Source organism: Chelonoidis abingdonii, chromosome 2 (assembly GCF_003597395.2).
Source record: "Chelonoidis abingdonii isolate Lonesome George chromosome 2, CheloAbing_2.0, whole genome shotgun sequence".
Classification (NCBI taxonomy): Eukaryota; Metazoa; Chordata; order Testudines; family Testudinidae; genus Chelonoidis; species Chelonoidis abingdonii.
In genome coordinates, this window is record NC_133770.1 from 206,010,698 (window position 1) to 206,033,550 (window position 22,853).

At 43.4% G+C, this 22,853-nt stretch overlaps 1 protein-coding gene across 2 annotated transcripts in view; it reads right to left on the reverse strand.

Moving 5' to 3' along the window:
* The window catches only part of LDLRAD4 (low density lipoprotein receptor class A domain containing 4), a 462,955-nt gene that overhangs the window by 20,153 nt on the left and 419,949 nt on the right, over positions 1–22,853 (reverse strand). The window lies entirely within an intron of this gene.

Below are 22,853 nucleotides of genomic sequence, written 5' to 3' on the forward strand. Positions count from 1 at the left end.
CCCTGCCAGATATATAGGCTGACATATGATTGTCCTCCAGTAGCTTTTCAGCTCACTATTTTAAAAAATGCTTACAGGACCCCTAAATATGCCTGCATAGCCAGTTTGGTCAGTCTTCCTTCTTCCCATTAGTAATACTATTTATTTCTATTGCAATAGTGACCCGATCGATGTACCACCTGAGACTGGTTCTCCATCATGCTAGACACTGTTCAAACACATGAGCATGAGACAATCCGTGCCTGACCATCTCACAATCCAAACAGACAAGAGTGAGAGGGGAAACAGAGGTACAGAGAAATGAAGTGACTTGCTCAAAGTCACACAGCAGGTCAGTGGGACTGGGAATAGAACAGGTCTCCTATCTGCTAGGAACAGAACAGGTTTCCTGATCATAATGCCTCCCTGATTGCTTGGATTTGTAGTTTGTTAGCACTATATATTTTTTGTAAGTGCTGATATTCAATACTGCCAGCCCTATGGCCCTGGTCCAGCAATGCACCTGAACACACACACACAACTAAAGCACACTGATTAAAATAGTTGTAGGTTGGTAATGCATTGCAGAATATGAATTTGAGATTTATTACTGTAAGAATGTCAAGGATTCATCTTGCTTAGAATATATATACACCCACACTCATGTATATACTGTATTAGGGGTGTGTGGGGGGGGTTAATGGAACATTAGAATAAGTTTTAAAACATATACTCCTGAACTGCTGTCCAACTTGAATATTATCAACTGCAGCATTGCTAACAGTAATGAGCTACAGCAGTAGTAACAGAGGGAAGTAATATAATACAGGTCAATTTAAAGTTCAGAATCCTATCACTGGCTTTATAGAATTAATTCTATAGATTGACCTATACATTATATATATCCCTGTTGTGTGGTTTTGTAGTCTTTCCTTTTGTGGGTCATCTGTGCCCGTTAACAGCTACTATTAAGGTCAATCGGCATTTCCATTATGAATTCCTGTATCCAGGGATTTATAATTCAGCTATAACAAATTTCTCTGGGTTGAAACTTGCCGCACAAAATATCATCTTTGGACTTAAATTTTAAAATGACAAAGTTGATTTCAGAGAAACTTGGTTTAAAAAAATAAGTGGGAAATAAATTTATTCGGCAGTTTCAAATGCTTCCCCCCTTTGCTCTCCTGCAACTGAAGAAACTGCTTTGAATGTTTAAGTGTCTCATGTTTGAATGGGTTTCTCTTCCAGTACAGAATAACTGCTTTTGTCATGATGAGAATTAGGTGTGCAGAAAGCCTGATATGTCAGTTTCACCTATGCATTAAATATTGTACCCCCTCAAAAAACATTATTTTAATTAAATGTTACTGTGCATGTGCATACACCACCCACATGACAAATCATTATAGCATATTGTATCCATACGTTCCTCTGAATAATATTGTGTTAATGAACTATATATTAAAGAATCCTGAAGTAAGTGTTTCTGTGTTCTGAACCATTATGGGCAACAAACTACTAATTAACTAGCTGTAGACATTTTGTAAGATAGGCTCTTCTGATGAGGTTTGGTGGACCTACAATATCCTACCATTCCCTTTATTTGAATGAAGATTCTGTAGTGAGCTGTATAACTAGAACATGTGTTCCGGTGAAAGTGCCCTCAAGTAGTAGGGTTGCCAATCCTTCTGGTTTTGCTGGGAGTCTCCCGGAATTGGGCTTTATCTTCGGGAGACTACTGAAGCCAAACTGGGAGATTTTAGGCTGCTAAAAGTCCAGCGGCGCAGCAGGGCTAAGGCCGGCTCCCTACCTGGCCTGAGCCTGCGCCGCTCCCGGAAGCAGCTGGCACATCGCTGGGGTGGGTCTCCGCGCTCAGCCCACGCCCCAAATATCAACTCCGCAGCTCCCATTGGCTGGGAATGGCCGTCAGTGGGAGCTGCGGGGGTGGTGCCTGCAGGCAGGGGCAGCACGTGGAGCCTCTGAACCCCCCACAGGGGCTGCAGGGATGTGCTGGCCACTTCTGGGAGCTGCCTTTGGAGGCACGCTAGCCCCCTGTCTTTGCACCATGGGAGCAGGAGTACCAGAAGCTGCCCAAACCGTGGCCTCACCCCCGCTCCGCCCCTCCCCTTAAGGATGAGTGACAGGGGTTAGGGTGTGGAGAGGAGAGAGTGGTGGGTAGGGCCTCAGGGGGAGGGGTGGAGCAGGTGGCGACCCACAGTCTGAGTGCTTTTAGCGCTTCTGGGAGTAGCATTCCCAAACAAAAGACTCACACACTGCCTATGCAAAAATCCCTTGTGGAATCCACAAAATCGGAAACTGTCTTCTTGATTTACAAACATGAGAGATATTATACTCAAGTATGCCTCTACTCCGATATAACGCTATCCTCGGGAGTCAAAAAGTCTTACTGTGTTATAGGTGAAACCGCGTTATATTGAACTTACTTTGATCCACCAGAGCATGCAGTCCCACCCCGGAGCGCTGCTTTACCGCATTATATCCGAATTCATGTTATATCAGGTCACGTTATATCAGGGTAGAGAAGTATGATGAAACAGTTTCATTTCTCAACATTTGAAATCCTACAGGCAAATCGTTTACTTGATATTAGCCACCAATTCTTAGCCTCTTTACTTAGGTTCTGTGGGGACACGGTTTATTGTGGCTCATTTCTTGACACTTTTCTAGTAGGTTCTTATTTTTATGCTTTGTAAAATTCACTAAAGTGCAAAAGTTGGTATAAAATGGTGTTATTCACCATGGTGGAAATTCACCTCTGTGTTGAGGGCTTGAGTAGAAAAAGTACATCATGCATAAGACTCACACTGAGCCTTTGCACTGGGGTGAATTTTACCTCATTTGTGCTGTAAAATATCTAACATACACTTCATAACCTGAGCACAGAAAGACAAATTAGACCAGCACAATGACAGTATTATTATTTACATAGCACTATAAGTGTTCACTGTGCTTTACAGTCAGGTAAGAAGACAAGTGGACAAATTCACCTCATGGCCTATGCCGTCGTCCTGTGATGTACAGCCTGGTGGAAGATCCATGCTGTAGGATCTCTATTCAGGGGAGGTGAGCTTGTGTGGAGGAGACCAGCAACAAACAGACTGGCAGAACTGACTGAGAAGAGTACATGGTAGGTTCTGGTTGCAAGTCATCTAAAGTCCAGGTAAACTGCCCTTTCTAACAGGCAACTCCATCTGCCCTTCTCTGTGGTGGATTCCCACTTTTGTGCACCAACTCTGGTAAATCTGGCCCTGGAGTTCACACATAAGATACAGAGAAATCCCCATATCATGGGGAAAGGAAAAACTGCTCTTCTCATTTACAAGGTATTCAGACCTGTGGCACCTGTATGGCTTGCTTTTTAATATTTATTTTATTTTTGTTTCAATGTGATTAGGGGAAAGTGAACAGACAGCAAGAGTATGATATTAGTGACAGAAGCCAAAAGAAGTGAGTTTGGAGGAGGAATTGCACAGACCTCCACATTAACTTGCCAGTAAAGCTGTTCTTTATACTACATGAATAGGAAAAACTGTGAAAATTGATTTATGATTTAAAAATGCATCACTAATTTTAAGCCTCAAGAGCTGCCTCTAAACCATGTTTCCTAGACAAAGCTGTGCTTGATCCACAGTCACAAAGCCCACATGGCCTATGTGAGGGCAGGACCGGCGCTAGGGTTTCTCGCGCCCTAGGTGCACGGCCATTTCGCTGCCCCCCGTGCTGATCCTGTGGCTCCGGTGGAGCTGCCGCAGTCATTCCTGCAGAGGGTCCGTTGGTCCGTGGCTCTGGTGGAGCTGCCACAGGCATGCCTGCGGGAGGTCCACCGGAGCTGCGCGAGCAGCCGACTGTCCGCAGGCATGACTGCAGCAGCTCCACCGGAGCCGCAGACCAACGGACCCTCCGCAGGCATGCCTGCGGCAGGTCAACCGGAGCCACCTTCCGTCCCCCCCCGGGCAAAATGCCGCCCCCCGAATAATCCTGGCTCCCTAGGCGATTGGCTAGGCTGCCTAAATGGTAGCGCCGGCCCTGTATGCGGGCCATACAGGTGGTGGTTTGTTTTCCTGTAATGGAACAAGTAGTCAAACCGGGGCATGGAACTATAACATGACACTGTAAAAGCAACCCACATTTCATATCTGCCTGGCTCACGAGTGTCCCTAACTGTGTATACACTGGCAATTTTGGGGATATCGACTATTGAACTAACACCTCTGTAGGTCTACTAATACTAGCTCAGGCTGGGCACAGCCATTTTACCACTGTCATGTAAGCAGAGTTAGATGATACAATGGTAAAAATCCCTGCATTCTGTCTACACTAGAGCTTGCACTTCTGGTAATATTGGTGCAGCCGTGCCATTGCTGAAAAACAGGTTAGGAATTTGCTAGTATAGATGCACATGGAATGAGAAACTGTGTGCATGGAAAGGCTGCTGTAAGTTTGATAGTGATCATTTGCTCAGGGCTATTCAGACTATGAAAACATCCCTAAAGGGGTGATTGAGAATCAAAATTCTGTGCAGAGATCTGTTAGTTAAACACCGGTATACAGTGACTTCCACTTAATTCAATCATTGGCTAATTCAATCCTCCATTTAATTCCATTAAAACCTCAAGAACCAAATCATCTGTACTGAAAATAGCACAACCCCTTCCATCCTTTATTTTGATCATATTTCACTGCTTTTTCCCTGTCTGATTAGCTAATCTAATCATCAGTTGTAGAAGCAGGATGTATAATTATCAGGAAAGGCCAGATTGAACACATGAAAGAGCAATAGGAGTAATAATAATAAGGAATGAAAAGGAAAAAACTGTGTTCTTCAGACATTTGTCCTGACAATAAATGCAATGCTGTGCTATGTAAGTCGTGGACAGAGTTGTGATGACCTTCTATGATTTGGTTTGGGAACTTAATAGTTCAGTTCACAGGAACACAATGGCACTGCTCAACCTTCCTGCAAACTCCCACCACTCCCAGAGTGGCTCCAGCCAGTAAGGGAAGGATTCAGCTTAAGTTTTTCTACAGCCCATTCAAGAAGTAGCTATAAGAGGTGACTCAAGAGATACATTAAAAACCTGAGAGATCACATAATATATTATCCTTCCATGGAAATAACGTAGATGAGAGTGAAAAGAGAGAGGTAGACAGAATTAGCAGCGGGTGCTAGAATGTCTGCATATGCAAGAATCCTCCCCCAACGTAAAACTAAAGCCAGGCTGTTGAAATACATGTTGCTAAATAAGCCATTAACAGTATTTTACACACAAAAAGGAATATTCACTGTTTCACTAAAAGGAGACCCTTTGGCACTTCAGTGAGTCTCATGCAGGTACTTTATTTACTTGCATCATCTCACATTGCCAGCAAACTATCTGGCAGTCAGAGAGAGACTATGGTGAGAAACTGACTGTAAATGAACACATTATCAAAATATTTTATCAAACGTTATCAAACAACATTAATTTCAAGGTTTCACAGAGCTGGCCAATGCACAGACCTTCTTTGAGAAACTTTAGATAGAACAGGTAGACATGCTAAACTAGGTTTTTTAAAATTGCAACACACATGAAGGTGTGAAACCAGGATTAAAATCAGAGAAAATATTAGTAGGAGGAGATAGTTTCCTTACTGAAATTATATGGTATATCAATATTATCAGTTTGGAGGATTATGGCTTTGGGGTGTGGCCAGATTCCAGGGCTCTGCCTATCCACCGGTGCTCGCTGGTAACTGGAAGCAGAGGTTTACATCGTGCACACTGCCCCATTCTACAGTAGCAACAAGGACTACGAGGCCTCAGCTTTACTAGTATTTCTTGTAAATCTCCCACTGCTGCACTATCACCAGTGGGTCTGACTGCGGAAGGGCTAAGTATATACAGGCTGCCAGTGTTTTAATCGTCTCGATCTGCTCTGACCAGCATTCATTGACACAAGTGGTCAAAATTCCTGCGACCAGCCTACAGTGGTGCTTCAATCACTGTTAGCACCAGTGGAAGAGTGCGGGTAGTACCACAGCAGTTGGAGATTCTAAGAATATACAAGACAGCCCTACTGAACACGCTGCCCTCACAGATCCACCTGAACCCTCCTGTCCAGTGGAGGCAAAACTGCTTGGAAAACTTCCCCTTGTCTGTTTCAGGTTTGCTGTCTCCCAGGATAGCTCAGAGAGGAAAAGCAAAACTGTGGCTATGTCTTCACTGCTAAAAGAGGAGTATTTTGAACTGAGATATCTAACTCAGTGTAAATTCCTAGTGGAGACAAGGCACAGTGGTGGTTTTCACTGCAATGTAGCTAGTCAAGGTAAACTGCAGGTGGCAGATGCAGTGTTGACTTCAATTAGTTACGCTGAGGTAAACACTAACTGCATCTTGTCACTACTAGAATTTTATATCAAGCTAACTAACTTGAGTTTGTTAGCTTGGGGTTCAACCACACTCTTGTTTCACAGTGAAGACATAGCCTATAGCTCTCATAACAAACCTGTGAATTCAATACTGTATTATATTCCCCATAGAAAGGAAAAACAGACACAGAGAAATAAAGTGACTTGCTATAAGTCACACAGCAAGACAATAGCAGAGCTGGAAACAAAAACCAAAACTCCTGATTCTCCAATGAATTTATCATATTTTCTCTCTCCAAGGAAAACTTTAAATTGGTATAAAGGGAATGGCTGTTTTTAAAAATGTATTGAATTCAGTTATCTTATTTAGACCATAGGACTGCATACGATTGATTACTGTATGTCAGTCAATGTGATTATATGTAGAGTACAAAAGGTTCCTCCACCCCTTCCCCAATTTCATAAAGGAGAAATCAGTCTTCCTAACTTCAAGAAGGATTTGACTAATTCACAGCAAACCCAAGTCTAAAATCTGCAAAAATCCCTAATAGCCCCAAAACAGAGCCAAGCTTTCAGATTGCTGATAATTAGCATGTACTAAAGCTTCAAAAGCAAGTGATGTGATCATCCTAGCAATTACAGAGTTCGAAGAATTATTTTATTCTCAAGGATTGTGTTCATGACTCCCAGAACTTCAAACTCTTTGGTGCCTTGAAGGCTTGGTTGGGGCCCAGATCAGTACTTCTATCTCATGATTCATTGTATACGCAAGTTAAGCATGTGATCTTGGAATGGAGAGGAAAAAGCATGAGAAAGCTGCAGTAAAATAGCATTTTTAAAAGTTCTTCTCCTAAGTCGTTTTAGACTGATTAAAAAATCCTGGGAGGCAAGCACATAAAATAGGTAAATGAGAAAAGAGGAGGAGTCACTGATCCGCCAGGTCTTTTATGTTACAAGTTAAGTGTGAGTTATCATTCCATAGTCTTTATGAAAATATACTTACGATATGATTATGACATAACTGAGATATACTTTATGCAAGGTGGCTCATGTGAGATATCATTGGAAAGGTTATGATTTACTGAATGGGATTATCCTATTTGTATGCCTGTATTCATTTATGTATCTGAAATTAGGAATTTTGACTACGTATCTGTATTTCAACTGTGCTACTTTGGGTGACGCCCACTGCTAACACTTCAGGTACAACAACGGAAAAGCCAGACAGGGCAGATGGCCCATCAGCAAGGACAATGGACTGTAAAAGAGCTTAGTCTTCCTGTAGACATGTGGGTCAGCTGTGAAGAATGGCTACAGGGGCCCTACAGAGTCAGGTGGTCTTGTCATCTGATATTAAAACATTACCTGGGACTTCTTGTAACTTTCCTCTGGAAAGGAAGGGGGGGTCAAACTAGGAAACAAAGGACTCCTGCCTAATGCAAATCATATTTAAGGGTGGGAGTGAGGTAATCCTGATCGTCAGTTCTCCCCTGCTACCCCACCCAAATCACTGCTGGAAACAACTAAGACTGAACTGGGGGACAGCACTGGGACCAGGCTGGAAGGGTGTCTGGCCTATGAAGATTATTAGAAACACATTTAGGGTGAGAACTCACATGTAACCAGTTTCTTTAGTGTATTAAGTATAGTTTGCATGCTCTGTTTTATTTTCTTAGTAACCTGGGAGGTATGGTGGGGGGGAGCAAGAAATTGTGCATACCCTCCTTCACACTGAGGGAAGAGGTGAATTTCATATAATTTTGGGTTTGTACTCCAAGGGGGGTGGACATCTGGGTATTGTGGCAAGTCCCCTTAAGCTGAGCCTTCCTAGAGCAGATCTCTGTCTCTCTGTGCAGCTGGGTGTGGCCCTGCCTGTGTGCTTGCCTGGAAAAGGCTGGCGAGCCTAGCCCAGCAAGACCAGGTAAAAGGGGGCCCAGGCTGGCAGAACAGTCTGCCTCAGTGGCATCCCAGCACACCAGGTGACATCCCAGGGGGTCCAGCCCGTCACACTACGCATCTGAAAATAAAGTGTATTTAAGTTTAAAAGGTGGCAGTAGACTTCAGACAGCAAATAACTACTGGAGAAGCCATTTGCTTCAAAAACATTATGAAGATTCCTGCAGGACAAATACAGCATATGTTTATGACTGTACTTAAGCATCAGAGTCATAACAGATCAAGCCTGGCTGTTAAAGATTCATTAGAAGAGTTCAATCTGCTTGTTTCTCAATGACGGGTAAGCATATCACAATATAAAGGCCTGGGGTCAGCATTTTCCTCAGATCTGCACAGCAACACTCCGCCCGCTATACATGCATGGAGGTCCATACAGGAGAGCCAAACACATAAGGAGACAAGAATAGCTAAGGGTGAATACTGCTTGCATCTAGTAAAGTTTTTAAAAGTATTTTCTCAGGCCCACTCTGGAAAGTTAAAAGGAAGAGCATGGGGAAAATACTGTCCAAAAGGGAGAAGAGGGGAAATCAACACAAATGCACAGTCTGATCAATAGTGGTAGAATCAGATTTTTTCAAAATCCACAAAACCCATCATCAGCTATTTTTAATACTTAAAGAGGTATAAAAGGAATTGCACTCATGCTGATGATTGGATCCGTAAGTGGTGTGACAGACTGGATCAATGAGTGATATTTCATGCCCTTAGTCTGTGATTCTATTATTGTTTCTCTGGCAACGCTTGCATGCATACTGTCTGGCTATATGTACAAAAAGTGGACTAACCCTAGCTAACCACACAATACAGCAGAACTGCATTGCACTGCTGGGGAGGAAATAAGTCTAGCAATAACTATGGTGTGTGCAGGTTGATGGAGACCAAGTGCATCACAGATGTGATAGTCTGACGAGGGGAAAATCTATTTATGAGAATATGCCATTAGACATTACAATGAAACACAAACTGTTCTGCCACAGTAATTTGTTTTATTTATATTGTGAAATTTCTTTCCCTAGTTATAATGGATGGTTTACAGTAGCAATGATTTATCCAAAAGGAGCTGAGCTAATGAATGGGATATTTGTTTCCTAAGAGTTGTGGACTCAGTTTCTGTCTGTCTGGTGAAGAGTGCTGACTCATTCACATGAATTTCACATCTGTCTCGTAACACCATGCATGCAATGGTGCAATTTTTATGGAGATCTCATGACAGACCAAGTTACTCCAAAGTTACTGCGGCAAGTGGGTGCAAAAGCCTATGAGCCACCACTGGAAAGTAACGGGAAACTCACCAGTCCCTGAAAACATCTAGATTTTTCCCCACTACAGTAAATACAACATATTGCTCCCTAGTAATGACTGCCATCACTAAATTCTGTAGTGCTATTTAGCAAAATAAGGCCCTTTCCTATATTGTACTTTCAAAGTAAGCAGATAAAGCACATTGTCTTTTGGTTGTGCAGCCCTGAATAAAAGAATTACTGTTTATATATAAAATCGCACACACGGTATTGTCCACTCATAAACAAATATAAATCAGCAGAGTACAAGCCTGAATGGTGGTCTCTGTTTAGGAGAACTGAACTAGCACAGACAATGGATTCATCTCAGTCATACTCCAACCAAGAAGTACCCCATTGAGATCAGGATGAGATATTTGACCTGATGATAGCCTTTGCCATAATTAGAATCCACATTACCATGGAACACACAGTATTGCCATCCCCTAGCCTTAAAAATCATGAGTCAGGCCCCCCAAAATCATGAGCTTAGCTTAAAAAAGGCCAAATATCAGGTTCTTTTTATTTGTCTTCTGGTTTCTGAGCCTTTAGAGTGCACTTGAGTCATATTTTTCAGCTCAGATACTCATGCAGTCTCTTGATTCCAACAGCTGATGCTTTAAGAAAAACACAAAATATCACCAGCCTCGCAATAAAATCATGACCGTTGGTAACACTGCAAGTCTGGTTTCAGGAGCTAGACTTACTTTCCTAGGTCTGAACTGAGAGCACAACAGAGATAGCATGCTCACCCTTTGGAGCGGGGAGAAGTGCCTCACATGGCTTTGCTTCAACTTTTCTGACTCAACTGTCATACCTGAGCTTCTAAATAGTACCATGCAGTCCCCCTTACCTAAGAGTAAAGCTGATGAAAGGGATGAGGCTTGAGGAACATGTAAAAATGGAGACCTTTTTCCTACAGTCTTACATAAGCAAAGCTGTCATGCATTTCACTGACCAGATTCCAGAAGCAGAGCTAGATTCTTGTTTCTAATTTAAATTGTCGGTATGGCAGAAACGTAAAAAAAAGGATGTCTTATTAACTTTTATTAAGCAGGGGTGCAGTATCAATAGGGTCAGATCAAAGTTCTACAAATGAACTTTTCTCCACCTGTGCTGTCCCCCTCCAGCATAGCACCACTGGAAATTTAAGCAACGTTTTCACTAAGTGGAGTGGCAACAGGATAAAACTTTCAAACAAAATAGATTCAGGCTGGGATTTTGAAAGGATCCAGTCAAACCTTTGGCTTTCAATCAGAAGCAGCTCTAGACATTTTGCCGCCCCAAGCACGGCGGCATGCCGCAGGGGGCACTCTGCCGGTCGCCAGTCCCGCGGCTCCGGTGGATCTCCTGCAGGCGTGCCTGCGGAGGGTACGCTGGTCCCGCCTCCCACCGAAGCCGCGGGACCAGCGGACCCTCCGCAGGCACGCCTGCGGGAGGTCCACCGGAGCCCTGTCTGCCACCCTCCTGGCGATGGGCAGAACGCCCCCCGCAGTATGCACACCCCAAGCACGCGCTTAGCATGCTGCGGCCTGGAGCCACCCCTGCTTTCAATGGGAGCTGGGAACCCAACTGCCCTTTGAAAGTCTTCCCATGGAGAATATATGAGAGATTCCCCTTAAGAAAAATAATCATGAAAATGACTCCTACTTTGTGGGAGCTGCTAGGTTACAAAACAGTGCATAGGAAGCTACCTTTCCATCTTTTATAAAGCTAGTATAAACTCATAAGATTCATCACTTGCTTTTTCAAGGCAGAACACATAGTTTGGCAATATAATATTTGGACCATGTGATTTCTACAGTTAACAAGATAGTCAATATTTTTCAGTCTTATTGGAATGTTAATTTCTGTGTTCTTTACACTGACTCATTCATAGCACGCCATATCATATTTAAATTTTTCAGGGCAGCTAAGAAGCTAGGAAACACCTGCCACAATTTTTTCTTTCCTGAACTTTATCATGAATACAAATCTGAAGTTTCACCACTCTGTGTGCCAAGTGAAAAGCATGCCAAAAACAGCACTTCCTGATACACACAAATACAACAAGAACAGATAGGACATACAGCACCAAGCCATCACTGACTTGTCGGTTTTCACCACAAAGGAGAAATGAGATCACAGTCTTATTTTGTGTGTGTGTGTGTGTGTGTGAACGAGAGAGAGAGAACACTTCACTTCTATGTGTGATGACAACAAAAGATTTCTAAGTCTTTCTATATTACAGCCAGAAAACATTAAAACAGAGTGTCAAAACTGACTTAGCTTCTAGGGGAGGGATGCCCAAATATTGCTCAGTGGAGAACCACCCTAGCAATCTTATTTACATAAAATAGAGCCAATCACAGCCACTGGAGTGAGAAAACTGCTTTTCAATAGTACAGCAGAGTACACACGCAATTAACTCTAGCCACTCCTTCCTACCCAATCTTCTCTTGACAAATTATACATACTGTAGATCAGTAGCTACAAGATTTATTGCACTGGTCACCAATGCAGGGTGCATTTGTACAGTGGGGGTGAGAGATGGATGGGTGAAACTACTTGACAGTTCCAGACGTGTACTAATATTTAGTGGTAAAATGAATTCAGACAATGGGACACACAGAGAAGCTTCAGAGTCAAACCCACTGAGATGAATGGAGACAGTTTATCTCCCTTTTAGGGGCAAATCTTGGTCCTACTTCTGTCGCTTGTGAAATATCAGCTTCTTAATCACTTACGGGGGTTTCCTTGCATCAGGGGTGAGCAAACTACGACCTGTGGGCCAGATCCGGCTGCCAGCCATTTTAATCTGGCCCTTGAACTCCTGCTGGGGAGCAGGGTCTGGGGCTTGCCCCACTCGGGAGCTTCAGCCAGGGAGCAGGGTCACGCGCTGCTCCGCACAGCTTCCGGAAGCAACAACATGTCCTCTCTCCAGCTCCTATGCGTAGGGGCAGCCAGGGGGCTCCGAACACTGCCCTCGCCCCAAGCAACGTCCCTGCAGCTCCCGTTGGCTGGGAAACGCGGTCAATAGGAGCTGCAGTGGCGGTGCCTGCGGACGGGTCAGCGTGCAGCAGAGCTGCCTGGCCACGCCTCCACATAGGAGCCAGATGGGGGACATGCTGTTGTTTCTGGGATCCACTTGAGGTAAGAGCCGCCTGGAACCTGCACCCGTGAGCCACGTCCTCATGCCCCAATGTCCTGCCCCAGCCCTGATGCCCCTCCTGCCCTCCGAACCTCTCAGTCCCAGCCCAGAGCACCCTCCAGCACCCCAAACCCCTCATCTCCAACCCCAACCCAGAGCGCACCCCCCACATATGTACCAACCCCCTGCCCCAGCCCTGATCCCCCTCCCATCCTCTTCCCAGATGTGGCTCTTGGGCCAACAAGTTTGCCCACCCCGTCTTGCATGGTGGAGGGAATTTAGGGAGCCGATGCAGGGAGGAGTGTATGAATGTTAATCAGACTGGTCCAGGGCACAGTGGAGGTTTAATGTGGGTTTGGTGGATCTCAGTGCAAGCAAGCATTGTAGAGCGCCAGCAATGAAGCAGCCAGAGCACCACTTAAGTTAGAGTGGCAGCTACTGCTGTGTAGTAGTGAGGATTCTTGTCTCCAGGTTAGAGGAACTCCCGTACAAACAGCCTGACTGCTTAGCCTGTGCATTGAAACCAAACCTTACACAGTTCACTGTTCTCCATTTCAGGCTGCCTGCAACTCAAACACAGAAAAGCATTTTCCTTACATTTCGTTCACATTTTGAAGCTTTTCTTCACAACATATGGGCTTAACTTAATGGGCTTTAAAAATAGAGCTGAAACTGATGGACAGGATTCCCACTACCCCGTTTACCGGTGGACTTGTCATATTCTTATAGGCATTTCTCCTAAACAGAGGGCTGACGATAATACACTGTCACCTGCACTAATACCTAATAGAAGAGAGCTCTTTTAAGTAAACACTGTGCATAAAAGAGATGTACTCAAGAGTGGTTTCCAGATGAAGTAGGATTAGCAGAGGGCAGGCTTCCTGGTAAAAGGGGGTGCCTTTGCATCAGTAAAAACCTATCTTGCCTGTGCTGTGATAATGTACATCACAGCAAGTTCTGCCATTGGGTGGTGGACTTTACTCATGGAGTAAGCCTGGCCAGCTGCTGCCAGGTGACATGAATCTATTTTTAAATAAAAATCTAAAAATAATAAAAAGCAATTGCCTGCCAAATGGTGAAAGTGATCATAAATCTCTTTAAATGCACCTGTCACATAGGCCTGCTGTTGATGATGTTTCATATTTGGCGAATGCTTTAAGTGAACATGATGTTTTAGCAAAACTAAGAGAAGGAATGAGGAATTCAGAATCTAATTCAGATAACAATGGTAATAGGGCTTCTACAAGCCTTTTCATCTGTAGATATCAAAGCAATGATATATCATTTGGGAGAATAAACCTAGAAAGTCTTCATGAAAGAAATGGGTTTCAGAAAGGGATTTGAAGAAGAGAGGAAGGATCCCTTGCACACAGGAAATTGTTTCAAGTGTTAGGGTAGCTGTCCGATTAGGGTCTCAATAATAGGTTCCATAACACTCCCATTTTCACACACTCCTATCTTTCTGAAACATTCAATCTTTGAGGATGAAATTTTCCATGTTTCATCTCTGCTCAGTTGGGAGAGTTTGAGCAAAACCTCTTCAGCTTGTTTTTAGAATTGAGGAAGAATGAAAAATACCCTATTGCCACAGTGTGTGCGTGCTTGCACAAGTGTGTGCAAAAATACTAGAATAATAGAAATATAGGGCTGGAAGAGACTTTGAAGGCCATCTAGTCCAATGGTTCTCAACCTTTGTGGTCTTGGGATCAATTTGTAAACTTTGATGGCCTGTTGTGACCCAGTATATAGCTTTAGGGCAAAAACCATCTGGTTTACTAAATAGTTCTCTCTGGCTCAGCCACTTCCCATGGGAGGCTTCTTGCATTTCCGAGGGGCCTGACCCAGGCAAGGACAATGGTGCTGGCAGGGAAAAGGTTAACACCTCAGAGTAGGGTGCCAGAGGGAATGGCATCCCAGTGCCCAGCCCCCTGCTCCCCAACCACGGGGACAGTCCCCACCACTTGGAGCCAGACCCAGTCCTGCCCTGGAGGAGCCCCATTTTCCCAGTGCATGAGACAGGGATTTCCCTGGTCCAGTGGGATCCAGCCACTTCTCCATCCCCTGGGGCTGTGACCACCCCTCACATACACACACACTCACCCCTGCCAAGCCCTATATGGGAACATGGCTGGATCACCTTATCTCACATTTCAATCCAGAGACAAAAATTAATGCTAGCCTAACAATGTTGCTCAAAAAATTAACAAATTCCACTCTCTCCCCCTTTCCCACCTCTCCTGCCTAAAGCCATGCAAATTAAATCCTAAGGAAATTTTAGAGAAATATCTTATTTGGAAAACAAAGGTGACTGACACAATTATTTGTCACTGAAGTAAATAAATTCACGCAGCTTATGATGTTTACTCTGGAATAAAGAGGGGTGGTAAAAAGATTTGTTCCCAATGCATTAGAAATGAGTCTCAATAACAAACTCCAGCTCCTTGCTCTAGCAAAGCTGATGTATTGACTAGACAGGTAGATATTAGATACTCTGGCTGTCTGGATGCTATGGAAATCATGCTGTATGCATTTGACCATTGTCAACGGGGCTCATTCTTATTCCATCCAGGAAAAAGGCCTCGACTGCATTAGCCTTTTTACTGAAAGGCTGCCATATTTGTCAGTTCAGACGCATGTAAGATAAGCTCTTTCCCCGTTATCTAATATTTCACCAGGCAGTGGAACCAAAGGATAAGCAGAACCTAACAGCCTATGTGGGCAGGATATCTTGAATGCTGTCAAGCTCAGCATAAAGCTTGGATGCCCTAGACAAGAGGAATTTTACAACAGAAGTTAATCACTTCATTTTGAAGAAAAACTCATAGGGATTTGAGCAAACAGTTACGACTTATCCTTACAACACAATGAATCAGGAGACAATCATAAGGCCCTTCCTGCGGTTTTATCCTCGTCACCTCCCCCCTCTATAATATAATATGTAGCACCAGCTGAAATTAAAGTCCAGTCAGAGAGGATTAAGAGGTGAAAATGTATAACCCACTGTTTCCCCTGTGGGGAAGGAGGGAACAGAAAGGCAGGGAGAGGCAAAATAAAGAATACAAAACTCTACATTCTCCAAGGGTATTGGCTTATTCAGCTCTGTCCACATTAGCTGAAAAATAAACCCTAACTATGTCAAAACCTGGTTTGTACACTCACTCACCCCTCTGGAATTCTGAGAGAGTCTCAGACACTGTTCCTGCAGCATTAGCAAAGAGTTTAGAAAAAAGGTGTTTAAGACTCCACCCTGCAAGATTCAACACAGCTTTGCACTATGCTGTGCAAACTTCACAGTGTGGATGCAAAGAGGGTATTAACCAATTTAAAAAACATGGATTTATAGGGTTGCCAATTTTGGTTGGATGTATTCCTGGAGCTTTCATCATATGACATAACCTTTAATTAAAGATTAATCTTTAATTCCTGTAATCTCCAGGACAATCCTGGAGGGTTGGCAACCATAATTCCCAAATCCATTTTAAAACTAGCAGCATAGGTATGATTTAACAGCACAACACTAGCAGCATCACAAATTTACCATGTTGGATCATTGTGTTATAACTAAGGCTGCGAGTCTGTCATGGATTCCATGACTTTGCGGGACCTCCGTGACTTCTTCAGCAGCCAGTGAGACTGGTTCCAGGGCTGCCTGAGCAGCTCGAGCAGCCCCTGGGCCAGCCGCATAAGCCATGGCTGGGACAGTCTTGGGCTGCCGCACTCCCTCACCCACAGCAGCAGCAGTGGGAGGCCTGGGCTGCTGCCAGGAGCCCCCCTCCAGCACTGGAGAGGATCCCAGGGTGCATGCTGCCGCCCAGCCCCCACCTCCCCAGCACCAGCAGGGGTCCTGAGCTGTGCGCCGCTGCCCGGCCCCCTCTCCCCACCACCCACAGGGATCCTGGGCCCCGCACCGCTGCCCGGCTCCCTCTCTCCACCACCCACAGGGATCCTGGGCCCCGCCATCCCAGAGCACCCTCGACAACCCATGGCCATGTGCCCTCCCCCAGCACCCCTGGGCTGCTTGCCTGCACCCCTGGGCTGCCACTAGAGTGCCCACGGCGCCATGAGCCTCCTTGCCCAGCACTCAAAATTTAGTCAGGGGTAGATAGTACAAGTCAAGGACAGGTCACAGGCCATGAATTTTTGTTTACTGCCCGTGACCTGTTCATGACTTTTATTAAAAACACCCGTGACAGAAACGTAGCCTTAGTTATAACAATAGTGCCCATGTCACAATACAGTTTGGCCTTCTTGCATGGACAGAACCCAAGCATCCATAATGAAGTTACAGAACCATGTTAGCTGACTGTGGACTGTAGTACAGTGACACAACAAGCTTCTAACATGGCTTTGTCCCATCCATACAGGCAAGACTAAACTACATTCTAACAATTTTTTCATTTCTACTCAGTAAGGCTTTATTGGTATGGCAAGCTATACAGACATTGACAAAGTGTAAGCAAAAGATAAAACCCGTCAAGTACCTCTGAGCAGTGGGTACAATTCACCCAGGGAACTGTTACACACTGTGCTTGGGATGTGATCCCCAGCATCCATTTGTCATTACTGTTCATTCCTAGTCTGGTGGCTACATAACGCAAAGACATATCAGGTGTCTCTCTGCTTTCTCCCAGGGTCAGAAATAATAAGTGATGTAGTAAAATCCACACTGTAGGTGGACTCTATGTCAAGTCCAATCCACACAGATCACCTGATCGTAGACATTATTTTTAATCCCCACTATAACTGACAATTCCCCATCTCCATCTCACTTAACACTCTATAGATATAGTAAACATATAGAGTATTGTCGCTCCCATCTTGTCTACATACACCAAGAAACTTTAAAAAAAAATTTCCATTGATTGCTAACTTTTCCACTCCATTGCTCTTCACAGTATTAGAAGCCCTGCTGTTCACGGGATTCTGTAGTTTTAAGTATGATGTTGTCTAACTCTGCTCAGAGCAGGTTTAATTGACCAACAGCTATGATTAAGCACTCCCAGCGGAGCTTTATACATTGGCACTTGACGTAAACCTACATGTCATGCCATTCCTCTGTTCCCTCCTTGTGACTGGGCATAACGTAGCAAGTCACAAGAATCCTATTCTCAGAAAGCAGAATTCTTGTAAGCGTCATCAGTCTCCCTAGTCATGAAGCAGGGACAAAATGTGATGCCTATATGCCTGCGTGCAAAATAAAGTCAGTATCTAATTTTAGACTTTGCAGCCTTAACAATGTCATCTTTATCTTTGAATTTTCTAACCTCTCTCTCTAGGACATATCATGAGTGTTTATCCACACAGGTTTTCATTTTTTCCCTCTTTGTATGTAATAATGAATAGATTAATCAGAGTGAACATCAGTATGAAATAATTGACTGCACTAGTTACCTCTCACCCTAGGGCAGTAACTGGAACCAATTAGATCACGCAAAGACATACAAGTAAAGTCCTTCAAATGGTACTTGACACACCTGGTAGCGGAGAATGGAAGAATCCTGCCCTTTTTCTCCTTATAAATAAATACAACCGCCTCTCAAATCCCACAAATGCCCCGAGAGCAGGAAAACTCCCCACCCCCCACACCTCTGCCAACACACTTTTTGAATACGCTTGTGATATATATTTTTATTCACTGGGAAATTAGAAGCCAATAGAAACCACAGACTTAAAATTACCCATTTCAGGTTGCTGGACAAACTTTAGAAAAAACAGGAACAGAAAATTAACGGTAGACAAAACAAAAGCTAATGTTACAATGCAATTTTATAGCTGGATGATCTCTGGTTTCTTTATGTAGCTGAATGATCTCCACCTTTGAGACCTCCATAAAAAGAAGCCTCAAAAATGAAAATATTAAGTACATCTGTAAAGACAAAATGCAGTAGAGCTGTATAAAACACAGTGGTATTGCCAAAGAGAGGCAGCAGGTAGGCACCAACCCTGGCGTACAGGAACAGCAGAGCACTAACATATACGCAGCAACATAGCAGTAACCTATGCACTCAGTCCAGAATATCAGGCAAAATGGGAACCACCTGTAATTAATGAGCATGGAAAAAAAGAGAGAAAGACTGATGTTGGTTTTCTGTTTGCTTCAGATCTGTGCCACAAGGGATATTTAAATCCAAAAAACAGCAATGCTCAGTTTAAAAAGTGAGACAAAGGTAATTAATTGTCAGCTGTAACCCATTAATATATCTATATATTTCTCTCTCACACACACACACACACACAGAGTTATTCATTGTAACATAATTGATAAAATTCAGCCTCAGGGTTACCCGATACCAAAGCTCTCATGCACCTCTGGGATACCACTGACTGAAAATACTGGTTTCAGGAGAGAAATAAATGTGTGGCATAGCCCTGTAACATAACCTCTTTGCTTTATTTCATGTTGCAACTAAAACTCAGCGGTTTGGATAGACAGAAAACATTTTAAACTGCTCTTCCTATTTATACATATTTTTAAGGGACAATACCTTGGTTAGTCACAGACATGAGTCCTTAAAAACAGTCTCTAGTAAGTCAATTCTCTAATGAAACAACTGGGGCAGAATGTCTCCCTCTGAACGTTATATTTCATCATTAAAAATGTGCATTTGTGATTTTAAAAGCTGCCAGAGGCAAAACACAACAGAAAGGGATATACATTACCCCGATTTACATTTAGTTTCCAACCCAGCAGATTTAGTAAAACTAAAATGAACATTTCCTTCTTTCGCAGACATTTTATGACAGATAAATTTTGTATAATAAATAATAATGCTGATGCTTTACATTTCTATAATGTCCTTCATCAGAGGATATGGAACGCAGCGGATGTTATCACACAGCAGGGAAACACAATGGCTTAGGGCAGGAAATGAATAAAGAATTAAGGTGAGAAGAACAAAAATACTCAGGTCATACTGGGTCCATGAAATCAAGGTTTAATAATCCTTACAAAAACTGCTGTGGGATCTTTAATCCTCAAGGACCTCAGTTTCATGCCTGATTCAAAGGATGATGGCAAATCCTATGCTTCTTAACAAGACGCTGGGGCAATCAGTTCACTATTATTATTCCTTTATATTACAGGGTCATTCAAGAATCATGGCTGCAGTGGGCTAGGCACTGTACAAATAAAAAAGACAGTCTGACTCAGAAATCTCACAGTCTAGGATCATGACAAAACCCAATAGGTAGAATAAAAAATTAAAAGTTAGTGTGGGGGAAAGAGGATGAGGCAAGAATAAAACGATCACATGTGCACAATAATTGGCTCATTCAGCTCCCCACCTGCCCCAGGTTTGATCCTGACCACCAGGGTCTGTTGATGTTACAATAGCACAAGTAACCCTTAGAGAGGGATTCAAAGGAGGACAAGCCGGTGAATTTAGAGATTTTGACAGTAAGAAAGACCCTCCCCATGTATAAGGGGCAGCAAGAGCACCACCTACAGAATTGGCAGTACCACTGGGGAGTCTCCAGTCCAAGCATTTATGGCATGTGGCCAGACCCTGATCAATTTGTGAGGCCTGATGAGATCAGGCCTGATGGGATCAGAGCAAACACAAGCATTATTTTTTTAAAAATTCCAAATGCCCTGCCCTTCTTTTCTTGTCAAACATTAAAAGAAATTGGTGAAAGAGTCCAAGCTTTTACTGGAGGGAGGGGATTACCTCCTAGTGACAATTATTTGCTTTTACCTGTATTTGTAGTGTCTCAAAAGCCAATATATAACTGCACACGTTCAAAGGCTGGTCAGCATCTCATGCTAATGTTTTCCTATGCAATCAACCTGCAAGTTCAACTCAAGTAAAATCACAGGAACTGGAAGGATTAGTACAGCAAATCCTGTAGCCATGTTACCTAACCCAGTCCTCAAAAACCATCAGCAGTTGGAAAAACAAAGTTATACAGCTGCTTAAATTTTAGTTTCATTTCCCAAAATAGCCTGATTTCCTTTTAGGCAATGCAGACCTGGAACAGGGAACTATAATTTGGTTTTCTGTGATAAGTTTTGTTTATTTACTTTCCCAGCAGCTTCAAATCATTTGAAAATTGCTTTTTTTAAGCTCTTTGAGGCAGGGACTTTTTGTTGGTGTGTTTGTACAGCACCTAGCATAATAGGGTACTGATTGGGGCCCCTAAGAGCCACAACAACAACAACATGCAATGTCAGTGTCAAGTATTACAGTCTGAAAAAGCCACCAGTAAATTACACAAAAACCTGCATTAAATTAATTTTTAGTTTAAAATGCATCAAATGAAGGGATTTTTTGTTTCAGTCCAGGGCAACTGGGTGAAATTTAATGGCCTGTGACATACAGAATGATCTAGTGGCCCTGTACTCTATGAATTCCAAGTGAAGACCCCTTACAGCATTTTAATTCAGTTTTTTGTTCTTATGTATTGACCTCTAAATGGTTCCCATAAAGGACGTCTCTACACACAATCCATCTGCAAAAAGATGGTACCTAAAACAGTAATGCAAAAATTCTACCTCCTCTCCACTCACTAAGGGAGTAGTCCCCAAACCTTTTACATTGCCCTCCCGTTTATCCCTGTCTGCCTCCATCCCTACCCCAACCCCACCCTCACCCCCGGAGCCAGGAGTGTGAGCCATTGCTCTAGGAGGGGAGGATGCAGACAGGTAACAGGGCTGAAGCTGGGGCCATAGCTGGGGGCGGGGCAGGAGCAGAGCCTTGGCTGGGGCCCAAGGCCAACAGAGCCCCGGGAACAGGGATGGCAGCTGATGCCCTGGATGCAGGGCAGCCAGCAAAAGCTGGAAGAGGATCCCTGGGCGCGGGGCTGGAAACCGGGGCCAGGATCGGAGCTGGGTGGCGCTCCCTCCCTGCCCCCCATGGGGGCTGGCCTGGGCATCAACTACACTCCTCCCAAACGTTCCTCCACGCCCCCCTAGGTGGGCAAACCCCACATATTCGGGACTTCTGCTTTAAGGTTTGTTGCTAAAGGTAGAGGAGCAAACACGCACTGCTCCCCTTATGTGTAGGTTTAATTATAGTGTGATTTTAAGGGCAGATTAAAGTTTAGTATAATTATTTCCTTCCTAGATATCTTTATAACTAAATGTAACAGGTCACCAGGGAAGGGTAAAACAAAGGGTGAAATTGCATACCGTAACAACAAAGGCAAAGAAACAAGGACACTTGAACACTATTTATAGATGCATAAGGGAAAACAGTAAAACCAATATTAAATATACAAAACCAAACAACTTACTGCTAACACTGCCTAAATAAATGAGGAAATAAATTGGTCCTCCTCACATCTTCCATACTCACCACATCTGGAATATCAGTGCTGACTTAATTAATAGCCTTTGGTTCTACTGACCATCCATGAGGGTTTGAAAATTCCAGTATTGCCAACACCAAATATATAAAAAAAAAAAAAAAAAAAAAGGCAGCTGCCCCATCCCCCCCACCTCCCCCAAAAAATCTGTTTTTTTTTTTTAAATATGTTCTTATTTAGCCTTCTGGTTTTTAAGCCTTTAGTGTTTATTCTGGTCATGTTTTCAAGCTTCTCTCTGATAATGAAGACTAGATATTTACTTATATTTTTTAATGAAAGGTGAGAGTCTTTTGTATTTACATGACTCCAGGAACTGCAGCTTTAAGAAAACCTCCAAGTATAGTAGAATTATGATAAAATCATTAGAGTTGGCAACACTGTGAATTCACCCATAGTATATTGCAGGAGTGAATGGCCATGTCCTTCACACCTTCTCTTCTGGGAAAGCCCCAAAGTGAACTGTTTTGGTGTTACTTTGGGCATGTCTACACTTACCAGTAGATCAGCACTGCTGCGACTGATGCAGCAAATGTCAATTTAGTGGGTCTGGTGAAGACATGCTAAATCGATAGGAGAGCACTCTGCCATCAATTTGTGTATTCCACCTCCCCAAGAAGCATAAGGGAAGTCAATGGGAGATGCTCTCCCGTCGACACAGTGCAATGTAGCCACTGTGGTAAGTGGATCTAACTACATCGACTTCAGTTATGTTATTCATGTAACTGAAATTAAATAAGTTAGACTGATTTACCACAGTAGTGTAGACCAGCCATTAGTTCTACCACCCAGTTTTCTTCATCCAACTGTTCCTCCTGATCCTAACCTACATGGTGAGC